Consider the following 12,115-nt stretch of genomic DNA (forward strand, 5'->3'; position numbering starts at 1 on the left):
TTAGACAGTATTTATTGTGGGACATTAGAGCACATCAGACATATCGAATTGCATTCTGAATATGAAGAATGTCATTCTGATATCAAATAATTTTGATTTTTTGAAATTCGCAATTTAATACACATTTTATGGCAAATCATTAAAAATTGATATTTTTGATATTTAACAGTACTTAAAGTAAACTTTATAAATCTGATGATTTATACTTAAAGTGTATATAGGTGGGATGAAAAGCCGACGATCAATTGAAAATTTTGACCTTTACGTATTGAAGATATGGATTTTTTCCCAAAACACAAAAAAAATTAGGTCTTTTGGGAAAAAATCCATATCTTCAATATGAAAGGTCAAAATTTTCAATTGACTGTCGGCTTTTCCTCCCTGCTACATACACTTTAAGAATATGTCATTAGATTTATATAATTTACTTCGAGGACTGTTATATATCAAAAATTTGAAAAATATCACATTTTTATAATTTGTCATAAAATTTGTATTATATTGTAAAAAATGAAAATTATTTGATATCAGAAAGACATGCTTCGTATTCAGAATACAATTCGATAGGTCTGAGGTGCTCTCATGTCTCACAAAAATACTGTCGAAAACGCAATAAACACTCATTTTAGATCCCTTAACCCAGTGAAAATATCCCACTTTATAGTATTAGACTTGCTTATTGTTAGAAAATTACTTTTTTTTTTGTCCTAGAATAGTAAAACACTTTCAATGATATTTCTCTGTGGATGTGGCCATAAATTATGGACACCCTCAATATTTTTCAAAATTTTGTTTTTGACACAATATTGCAATGTACTTTATTAAACTAACATACCCTGCAAAAGTGAAGACTGTAGGTGCTATAGTTTTGTCAAAATCCGAAATTTTGAATAAAATGCAGGAACCATTGTTTAATTATTATGATGGAAATATTAGTTGAACGAGTATGCGATGTTCATAACACAGTACGTACAAGGACGATCATACACATTAAAGGACAGTGCCATAGCACAACCAACGGAGTGATATGCATTGCGACATCGGCGCTGGTACCATTTTCTTTGCTTTACCTCAGTTGTTCGGCTCAAAATTAAAAGGGGACATATCTGGCAGTACAAGCTAACATTTTATGGAAAAGACGCTGAACTATTTTCAATGAAAATGTTGCAATATAGCTTTTTATATTTTGTACATCTAGTACAGTTTACAGTAGAGAGTATCAAAGTGCTATCTAATTACGGTAGATAGCACAAAGCATACTATTCCAAGTGCTGTCTACAGTAGATAGCACAAAGCATATTACACCAAGTACTGTCTGATAGCACAAATCATACTACAAGTATTGTCTACAGTACAGTCATGGTCAGGATTTGGTCGGCCATTACTGGGTTGCCATAAGTATACAGTAGATGGCACAAAGCATACTACACCAAGTGCCATCTACAGTAGATAGCACAAAACATATACCAAGTGTTGTCTACAGTAGATAGCACTAAGCATACTACACCAAGTGCCATCTACAGCTGATAGCACAAAGTATCAGTGTTGTAGGTCTCGAGACCAGGTCTCGGTCTCGAGACCATCTCGAGACCTGGTTTTGCAGTGTCTCGGTCTCGTATGTCAAGGTCTTGGTCTCGGAACTCAAAAGTCTCGGTCTCGGACCTCAAAAGTCTCGGTCTCGAAAGCTTTTTTGGTCGAGACCTGTCGAGACCTGAAGAAAAAGATATGATTTTCTATTGTTGTTCATTATTTTTATTCCTTACCCTAAATTTCAATGAATGTTGAAGAAATTGTTAAGAATAAAGATACAGAAATCATTTTATAAAGTTATAAAAAGTTATAAATGAATCATAAGTGAGCATGTTCGTATGTGAGCTTCCAATTTCAGTTCATGATTAAACATAAATGGGCAGATGGCGGAAGCGATGATCCCACTAAACTTTTGCAAGGGGAATATTCTCCACAAAAGCATAATAGATGAACAAATACTTGCCCTGTGCAGTGTGCATCTTCTTTTCAGCACGACTATGTTTTGGGCCTAAATATGGTAAAATTGCTCAATTGCTTCACGCACTTGCCCTTTACACACTAGCCTAATTTTGCCTCCACTGTAGCCATGCCAACATTTATGAAATTTTCTCAAAATTTGGAGGAAAAATTGTAAAAATTAAGACAAATAGTGTTAAACTGAGGGTCCAAATTTCTTGAAAAGTTGGTACAATCATGGGTTCTCTTTTAAATTCTCAGCGGCACACCAGTACCCCTACCCAAACCAAACTTGAGTATCCCCCGGGATTAAACCAAGGTCTCGGTCTCGGTCTTGGTCTCGGAACTTAGAGGTCTCGGTCTCGGAAGGGGTGGTCTTGGTCTCGGAAGGTTTGGTCTCGGTCTCGGTCTCGATCTCGGACGGGCAGGTCTTGGTCTCGGTCTCGGTCTCGGACATAGAGGTCTTGACTACAACACTGCAAAGTATACTACACCAAGTGCTGCTTACAGTAGATAGTACAAAGTATACTACACCATAAGTATACAGTAGATGGCACAAAGCATATTACACCAAGTGCTGTCTACAGTAGATAGCACAAAGCATACTACACCAAGTGCCATCTACAGCTGATAGCACAAAGCATACTACACCATGTGCCATACAGTAGATAGCACAAAACATATACCAAGTGTTGTCTACAGTAGATTGCACAAAGCATACTACACCAAGTGCCATCTACAGTAGATAGCAAGAAGCATACTATACCAAGTGCTGTCCACAGTAGATAGCACAAAGCATACTACACCAAGTGCCATACAGTAGATAGCACAAAACATATACCAAGTGTTGTCTACAGCAGATAGCACAAAGCATACTACACCAAGTGCCATCTACAGTAGATAGCACAAAGCATACTACACCAAGTGCCATCTACAGTAGATAGCAAGAAGCATACTATACCAAGTGCTGTCTACAGTAGATAGCACAAAGCATATTACACCAAGTGCCATACAGTAGATAGCACAAAACATATACCAAGTGTTGTCTACAGTAGATAGCACAAAGCATACTACACCAAGTGCCATCTACAGCTGATAGCACAAAGCATACTACACCAAGCGCTGCTTACAGTAGATAGCACAAAGCATACTACACCAAGTGCTGCTTACAGTAGATAGTATAAAGTATACTACACCATAAGTATACAGTAGATGGCACAAAGCATACTACACCAAGTGCCATCTACAGTAGATAGCACAAAACATACTACATCAAGTTGCTGTCTACAGTAGATAGCACAAAGCATACTATACCAAGTGCTGTCTACAGTAGATAGTATAAAGTATACTACACCATAAGTATATACAGTAGATAGCACAAAGCATACTACACCAAGTGCCATCTACAGTAGATAGCACAAAACATACTACATCAAGTTGCTGTCTACAGTAGATAGCACAAAGCATACTACACCAAGTACCATCTACAGTAGATAGCACAAAGCATACTACACCAAGTGCTATCTACAGTAGATAGCAACAAGCATACTACACCAAGTGCTGTCTACAGTAGATAGCACAAAGCAAAACAATAAAAGGAATTATTTGCATTAAAAGCTTGAAAGAGTAATTTCCAGTTACTAAATAGCGCCACCAATTTTGTCATCAAATGATACATTTTATATCCGAAAAAGCTTTTAAAAGTGCTATAAAAGTGAATAATTTTGTTTTAAAAGGGGAAATTGGAGTTGAGAATGACTCAAAAGCATCTGTATACATTAGCATGATATCACATTTAGCTGTTTAAGCCTAAAATTTGGTTGTGCATGATGTTTTGTTTGAAAAACTAATAAATGATCCCATCAAACAACCGTGAGGGTGTCAAATGAGAGAGAAAAGTTTAATTAACAAAATGTATATTTCAGAATAATCCAAAAGTATCAGGTTGTTGAACAGCAAGGATGACTATAACTGACGAGTTTCTTTTTGTGCCTGGTGTAGATAGCACAAAGCATACTACACCCCCCAACTGCTGCTTACAGTAGATAGTACAAAGTATACTACACCATATAGATAAAATGCTGGACATGTATAGAACTAGACCTACACTGGACAACGGTTAAAGCCATCACAACTATATGTCCCAGATTCTTTTCCTGTGATTCTTTTTTCATCATTAATGCTACAAGTGCATTAATAGATTAAACACATAAGATGTAGGGTGCTGATATTATATCACAAATTGATGCAAATTAATTTCAGGCATGGAAACTGGTCTTGGTAAAAAAACACTGAAAACCATGTTTTTATTACCATTTTCAGTGAATTTGATTCAGAAATAGACTGAAAAACACTGAAAACAATAACAAAAACGCTGAAATCAGCTGAAATGCTGAAAAACTTCATGCCTGTACAGAGGCTCCGAAGATTTTAAATATTTGGTGGGGGGGGAATGGCACCTGGCCCAAATTATTGGGCCTAATGGTACTTTACCATAGCCACCAAAATTATAACCACTGCTGTAATTTGAATTTATTCACAAGGCTTGGACAGTATTTTAAATACATATGTCGAAATTGTACATTTTACTTTAGATCTCAGTTAGTTTGAGAGTTTATCACGTAAGAGTGTAATCATGGCAATTGGAAGGAAGTGGCTTCCGTTTTCATCTTCCCATTAAATCACACATCCTCTGGTTTGCACTGCATATGGCTTGTGTAATTCCTGCTCAGATATTAGGCCTTTTTACAGACTATTATTTTACCAGTACTATTTCTCATAATTCCTGAATACCCTTTTTGCAGGCCTTGCCATCTAGATTTTAAAGGTGACGCTAGCATGATGCTAGGCGAGTGGTTGAATCAGGGCCGGATTTACCTTTTTGGAGGCCCTGGGCCAGGCCAAAATTTGAAGGCCCCAATTGAAGCTCACCGTGTGGCAGGGGCGTAGCCAGCTTTCTTGGTCATGGGAGGGAATAAATTTGGGGGGCAAAAATGAAAAAAGAAAAGAATTCACTTTTAAGTCTTTGAGCTTCCAAAAAAGGGTTTATTGAGACAATATGTGTGAGTAGTGCTCAAAAATTTTGAATTTTACACTATTTTGGTCCATGATCTGGGTAAAAATAGGGGTGTGTGTTATTTTGCAAAAATGAACTTTATATTTTGGGGCCCCCTTTAAATTATGGTATGACCACTGTGAAACTAGAATATGAAAACATTTTGTGAAAAAAAGTTGCAGAACCCCCCCTGTACACGCCCCTTGAAAATTTTGTGACAACATTTCCGAATTCAGAAGGCTTGCATATACATTAGCACAGAGCAGACGACATATGAATGGTAATGAAAGGATCCATCCAGCTTGCCTGTACTATAGGCCTATTATATGTGTATTTTGGATCTATAGGCCTACTTGATACTACGGGATGCTACAGATGGCTGCCGGTTTCCAAAAGCAAAATATGATATCTTTGGCTTTGGTGAATGTAAAGATAAGCCCCCGGATAAGCCTACTCTTTCTCAAATGGACACATGTGGGCTTGATCAGGTCCCAATCCATAATATCACAGCTAAACATAGCGTTGGGTTTGTGAACTATATGAACTATCAAGGAGAAGGGCAAAACAACTTGCCAGTGCATCATCTGTACAAGTCAAGGGAAAAATCTGCTGATCTCATATAGACAGATGACCATGAAGAGACAAATTTCCTGAAATAAGAGCAGCAAGAACTCAAAAAAGAAGGTCTTTTGAGAGGGACCCCAGAAAAAAATCGAATTATCACACCACCCTAGTAAAAAGGCATAATTGAGACAATATGCGCATGTAGTGTAAAAATACACTACATGTCAGTTGTCAGTTGGTAGAGCATCGGTCCGGCGATCCGAAGGTCCCTGGTTCAAATCCTGGATAGTCAGTGAAATTTTTCACTGGCTGTCATTTATGTATGTGTTGACTTGTGTTAAAAACCTTTCTCATAGTGTAAAAATGTTTTGCATTTTACACTATTTGGGCCCATGATCGGGATGAATTTTGGTGGAAAACATGCTCCTGGCACCCCTTTTCTTTTTCTTTGCCTTTCTGATTTTCTGTTTCATTTTTTGTCGGAAGGCACTTTTTTCTTTCAATTTTTGTCAACTGGCGTGAAGAAGTTTTGATTTTGCTTTTTTGGTCCAAAACATGGTATTTTCGGGCTTAAAAGGAATATGCACAGGGCAATTTTTGGGGGCCCTGGGCCCATCTGGCCCAATGGTAAATCTGGCCCTGGGTCCAATCATTCTCCAGTATGAATGATGCTAGGCTAGTTTTCCCTGCCCCTGTGTGACAGAAAAATTGATTTTCATTTTCTCTGATTTATATAAGGAACCCTGTAAATTGTTTTTTGCCTTTAATAATTAATAAGCTCACCCATATTATCATTTCAACACATACATTTCTAACATATTCACAAAATATTATTTGCAATATAATAATATGATGAAATCACTATGTAAGCTCACAGAAGATAAGGATGATCTTGTAGGTATGCAAAGACACATCATATTATAAGATGCTAGCTATTGCACAATTGCACTCTGACATTTGGTGCGTTATATAGGAGGAATTGCTTGAGAGTGATACACATATTGTGATGATGCAATCCTCACAGCTGTTAAGCCAGTGGGGTCCCAATGGTGAGGCCACCCTGGAATTTAACTTTTAAAATGCTCATCACTGTGAGGCCTATATATTTAATGAGACTGGAGTATCCACTTGAACATTATGTGGTACAGAAAAACAGCAATTAACAAGAATTTGTCTTTAAAAAGACAAAGTTCACGGAACAGGTGTATAGTACTTTGAGCTACTTTGGTCTAACTTTCAATATTCATATACTACCCTACTCTGCACTGATTTGACAATAAATAAGTGATTTGAGGTATAAATGATACTTGCATCTTGACTCTGGAAAATAATTTTCAGAAAACCTCATTTTGCATTTAGGTTTTTAAGCTACCTGCAGGAAACAAATTTGGCTATTATAAGCTATTATACGAAGAAAATTACATGAAAATGTCTATTGTATCAGCCCATCATGCATCAGATGCTATTTCCCGTTGGATTCTCATTCCTTTTTAAAAGAAGTTTTATTTGGAAGCAAATCGCCTAATGTGTTTCAGGAACACTGCATGTCAAAATCATTTTGTTGAATAGTTTTCTATACAGATGCTAGACCTGATGATCTCTAAAGTAAACAAATTACACTAGGTTGTGGTCTTGCTAGATTTTGTCACAGATATTTGTCTCATATCCCAGCTTTATGAACACCAATTTAATTAGTTTGTAAAAGATAATATACATTGGATATGTTTATACACACATTGCTTGGTTATTACAAGAGTCAATAAACATTCAAATTTAAAAATAAACAAGTAAATCGCCTATGAATAGGTTTCTATACAGATATGCCTAATCAATAAGTAAATAAATTATAGCTAATTATACTGACCAATCAGTTATGTGTATTATCAGCATGTGATGACTGTAAGCCAATTGCAAACATGTTTAATAAAAAGGCTAAAAAATTCCTACACATGAGCAGTCTCACTCAGGATTAAATGTGCTAAATAGCAATTGACATGGGTAGCAGGATTAGATAAAGGCACACAAACGAGGGTATGAGATATTAGGAATTATTTCCTAGCCTCTTAACCACAGAGTTGGTGGGTTACAATAGCTATTCGAGACACAGGGTATGTAAGGGATAAACTGTGCATATGAGATGTGGGTGCAAGTGGTATTAACGTTCACTGGCGTGAACAAAAAGCCCCCACCGTTGCGGGCGCCCCCAAAAAACGGGCAAAACATTGGTGTTCAAAATTTGTCTAGCTCAAACATGAATTGATCCACTCCTCTATAAGGACGTGCATACTAAGTACCCAAATGTATAACTTTCCTGTACTGACCCAGATCTGTCAAGGTAAGGGAATGTGGCCTTGAATGTCCAGTGTCCCTGTGTGTACTTTACACAAGCCTCAGGGTCAAAGTGCCCTACATCTGGAAATAAATGAAAGCACAGTAAACACACAAATTGAAACTAGAGATAATTTGCGCTCACAGAGCGCAGACAATCGCAAGGCATGTAATCCTTTAATGGCCGTTTGACCTGACCTTTGACCTTAATGTTTCCCGGGTCACGAGGTTTGTTGTCACCGAAATTAAGCCCCCATACCCCTTACAGACAATGAAATTACGGTATAAGATTTGACCCCAGATAACCTTTGACCTGACCCTGCAAACATATTCTCCCTGGTCATTAAGTTTGTTGTCACCGAGTTTGAGTCTCGTACCCTTAGATGTCCCAAAAATGCATTTCTAAAATTTGACCTTTGACCTGACCCCTACAAAATGTTCCCCTGGTCATGAGATTTGTTGTCACTGAGTTTGAGCCCCATATCCCTTACAGATGTCCAGAAAAGGAAATTGTAAGATTTGACCCAAGATAACCTTTGACCCGACCCCTGCAAAGTGTTCCAAAATATTCCCCTGGTCATTAAGTTTGTTGTCACAGAGTTTGAGTCCCGTACCAATTACAGATGTACAGAAAATGCATTTCTTAAATTTGACCTCTGCATGAACTTTGACCTGACCCCTGTAAAATGTTCCCTGGTCATGAGATTTGTTGTCACTGAGTTTGAGCCCCATACCCCTTACGGATGTCGAGATAATGCAATTGTAAGATTTTACCCCAATTGTAAGATTTTACCCCTTAATGACCTTTGACCCCAATTCTTTGTACAACTTTTAGACACTGGCTAAAAAGCGATGCAGGTATGCAAGTGACGACATTGTGTTATGTAATTTGTGGAAGAAGAAGCATTTTAGTGAAAATCACATTTTGGCCATAATGACCTTTGGATGACCTTTGACCCCGAGTTGGTCATGTAACATTTGTCCCCCACCCAATGGTCCTTGTGACCAAATATGGTCACATTGGCTTAAAGCATATAGCTACGATGGCTCGTTAAAAGTTTGACAGAAGAAAGAAAGAAAGAAGAACTGACCAAAAACAGAACACTCGCAAATTGGAAATTTGCGATTGTAAATAGCCCTACCACAAGGCGGCTTTTTAAACATGCTATACATGTAGGCTACTCTAAGATACGCTCCATCTGCACAGGCTGCGTGAACGATCACTGGGTTTTAGTTCCCCAGCAAATGCAAACATGTTTGCTTTTATTAAACAAGATTTAATAACACTTAAATGTCAATGTCGGGTTCATAATAGAGGTCATAAAAATGTTTTTAAAATGTTTTATATGAAATAACACAATGTTGTCAAAATGGTATTACAAAATATTTTTGGCAAACATTTTTGCAAAATATTTTGTCAACTCATAAATAACATAAGGCCAAGTAAAAAATAAAACATGTTTCACGTCCGGTTTTCAAAAAAAAGGAGGAAGAGGGGCTTTTTATTTTCTATTTTTTTATCGCAAAAATTGGTGTAAATACCCATACTTAGAGCTGTTTTAGCATACAATCCGTACATACAATAATGCCTGGAAAAAGGAGGAGGCCCTTTTTATTTGTTGTTCTGAGAGTTACACCCCTCTAATGATCACAAAACCTTCCTAAAATGTTTCTTGTATCTTAACAAGGCTATAGAAAGCATCCCAACTTCCTAGACATATTTTTTGAAAAGTTATAACTGAAATTCAAAAAATAAACATTTATTTGAGAAAACCTCAAAAAAGGAAGCGGGAGGGGACGTGAAACATGTTTATTTTTTATTTGGCCTAATGTCAGTATATGTTGCATCAAGATTTCGTAAATTGTTAACTTGATATGCTAATTGTTTTGTAATTTTGAGAACAAGTTCTGCATGAAGCATGCGTTTAAACATATTTATTCACCAATCTTTGCACAAGAATAAATGATATAAGACAAATTAAAGGGAAAAGGGTGAGAGCATGATTTTTGATGAGAAATAATTAGGAAGATTACATAACTGATGCTTGAACCATATTTATATCTACAAAAGGTCTGCTTTGTCTGTAAGAAATAGCAAAATTGGGCCAAATACTACGTCAACAATGTTAAGATCATGAACTTGATCAGAATGAAGATTTCTCTTGAAAAGTCTGCACTTAGAAAATCTGCACCCTCACAAAATAATTTCAGCTTTGATAATGAAGGCTATTATCATCTTCTCTAGTATTATAATATAACTATACATGTACACAGTACACTACATAATACTTTAAAATGTGGCACTGGTGGGTGGGTGGATTCTATGTAAATGTGCATAGTCTCCCCAATACTTGTCCCAAGTCTATTGTCAAAAGTGCTCACCTGGGACAGAGACTACACTCAGCTACTGCCAGCAAACGTGATAGTGAACTTGCTAGTGCGCATGGGCTCCACTAACATATGATTGCTTAATTTTCATAGGTCAAGGTTGTGGCGCAAAATAGCATGTGGAGCATGCTGCGTATTGGTAAAGGTAAAGGCCTACATAGTATATGCACTGCAGTTTGCACATGTGCAGGATATACTGTCCTCTGCTCTATATTAATATTGCAAATTGAGGGTATGTTTGAATTCAATGGTATTTTTGGTTTATAACCAACATACTTTAAATTGTAAACACAACAAACAATATTGTGTCTGTTGTGTTGATAGTTTACTCAACTGTATATATTTTTGGTGCAGGGAAGTGGAACAGAAAATCCCAGGCCACTGTTTTCTGCTCTTTTATCTTTGTTCTGAAATTTGTTCCCAGAGTATGTTTTTTGTTTTGGGTTACTCCACATACAGTACTTACTTCACAAACACTTGTAAGGGGGGCCTGATGCAAAAAGGGGGGCCCTGAAAATTTTTGACCCTCCTAAGGGGGGCCCTGAAAAAAAAGACCACAAATTTTCCTGGAAAAATTGAGTTTATATGCTTTTCTACGGGGTTGACCCATAATTTTCATGTCAAAAAGGGGGCCCTGAAATTTTTGAGGTCTGTAAAGGGGGGCCCGAAAAAATTTTGCGATGAACTTTTTTTGCATCAGGCCCCCCTTACAAGTGTTTGTGAACAGTCCCTAAATATGTCTCTTGTCATTGTTATGGCTTCTTGAGTACGTGGAAATTGTGGTTATGGTACCCCCCCCCCCCTAACCTCTAGTAAACACAGTTCAGTCACAACCTTCACTCTTAATAGTTCAGGTTCAAGGTTATAGCTGTGGGAGTTGGTCAGGAGACAAAAAACAAACCCTGTTTTACATGTTTATAGGTGGACCAACTTTCCAGTAGGGTTGGCCGGTTGGGATTTTTGTTTCATGGAGGCTATATGACTATCACCACAAACTTGACAAATCTGGCAAAAAATGTGATGATTTTTTTGCATACACTGCATTTGTTCTGAAGCAAACCACTCCCAATAGCAGCTATCAAATAATAGTTCATGGCATAATAATTATTATCTCCCAAAAATTGGTTGATTTTGACTAAATTTGTTTAATTGTTTTAGAATACTTTGATTTAGGGACCTAATTGTAATTCTCTTGAATATTTTGTGGGCTAAAACTTTCTCAAAACCAGACATGTCCTATGGTATGATTTGCATAATAGTGTGCTTGAACAGATGCATAAGAATAGTAAGATCCAATCAGTTTGCAATACTGTATTGCCCCCCCCTCTCGGCCCGCCAAAAAATATTTGCCCCCCCCCCTTTGCACATGCCAATTTGCACATAGCCTATGTTGCGAGCGCAGGGAAATTTGCAGGGTGGGGAAAAATTCCTGACGGCCCGCCAAAAATTGCTTCCCCCTGAGCCTGCCAAAATTGCTTGCCCCCCCCTCGGCCCACCAAAATTGCTTGCCCCCCCTCTCAGCCCACCAACAAATCTTTGCCCCCCCCCCTTTGCACATGCCAAAATTCGCATTAGCATATTAAAGCGTTTTTGTACTGTTTTCCTAAGCCTTTGCCTTTTTAGAGCGTTTTATTTAAAAGGCACCCCATGAATGTGTGCCAAAATTGCTTGCCCCCCCCACCTCTCGGCTGGCAAAAAATTGCTTCTCCCCCCCCTTCAGGGCTCATCAGCTCTCATCCTCTCACCAGGGTTCATATTTATTGCACAGTCCCCAAGAAAATGTCACACCATAAA

Source organism: Amphiura filiformis, chromosome 3, assembly GCF_039555335.1.
Source record: "Amphiura filiformis chromosome 3, Afil_fr2py, whole genome shotgun sequence".
NCBI lineage: Eukaryota > Metazoa > Echinodermata > Ophiuroidea > Amphilepidida > Amphiuridae > Amphiura > Amphiura filiformis.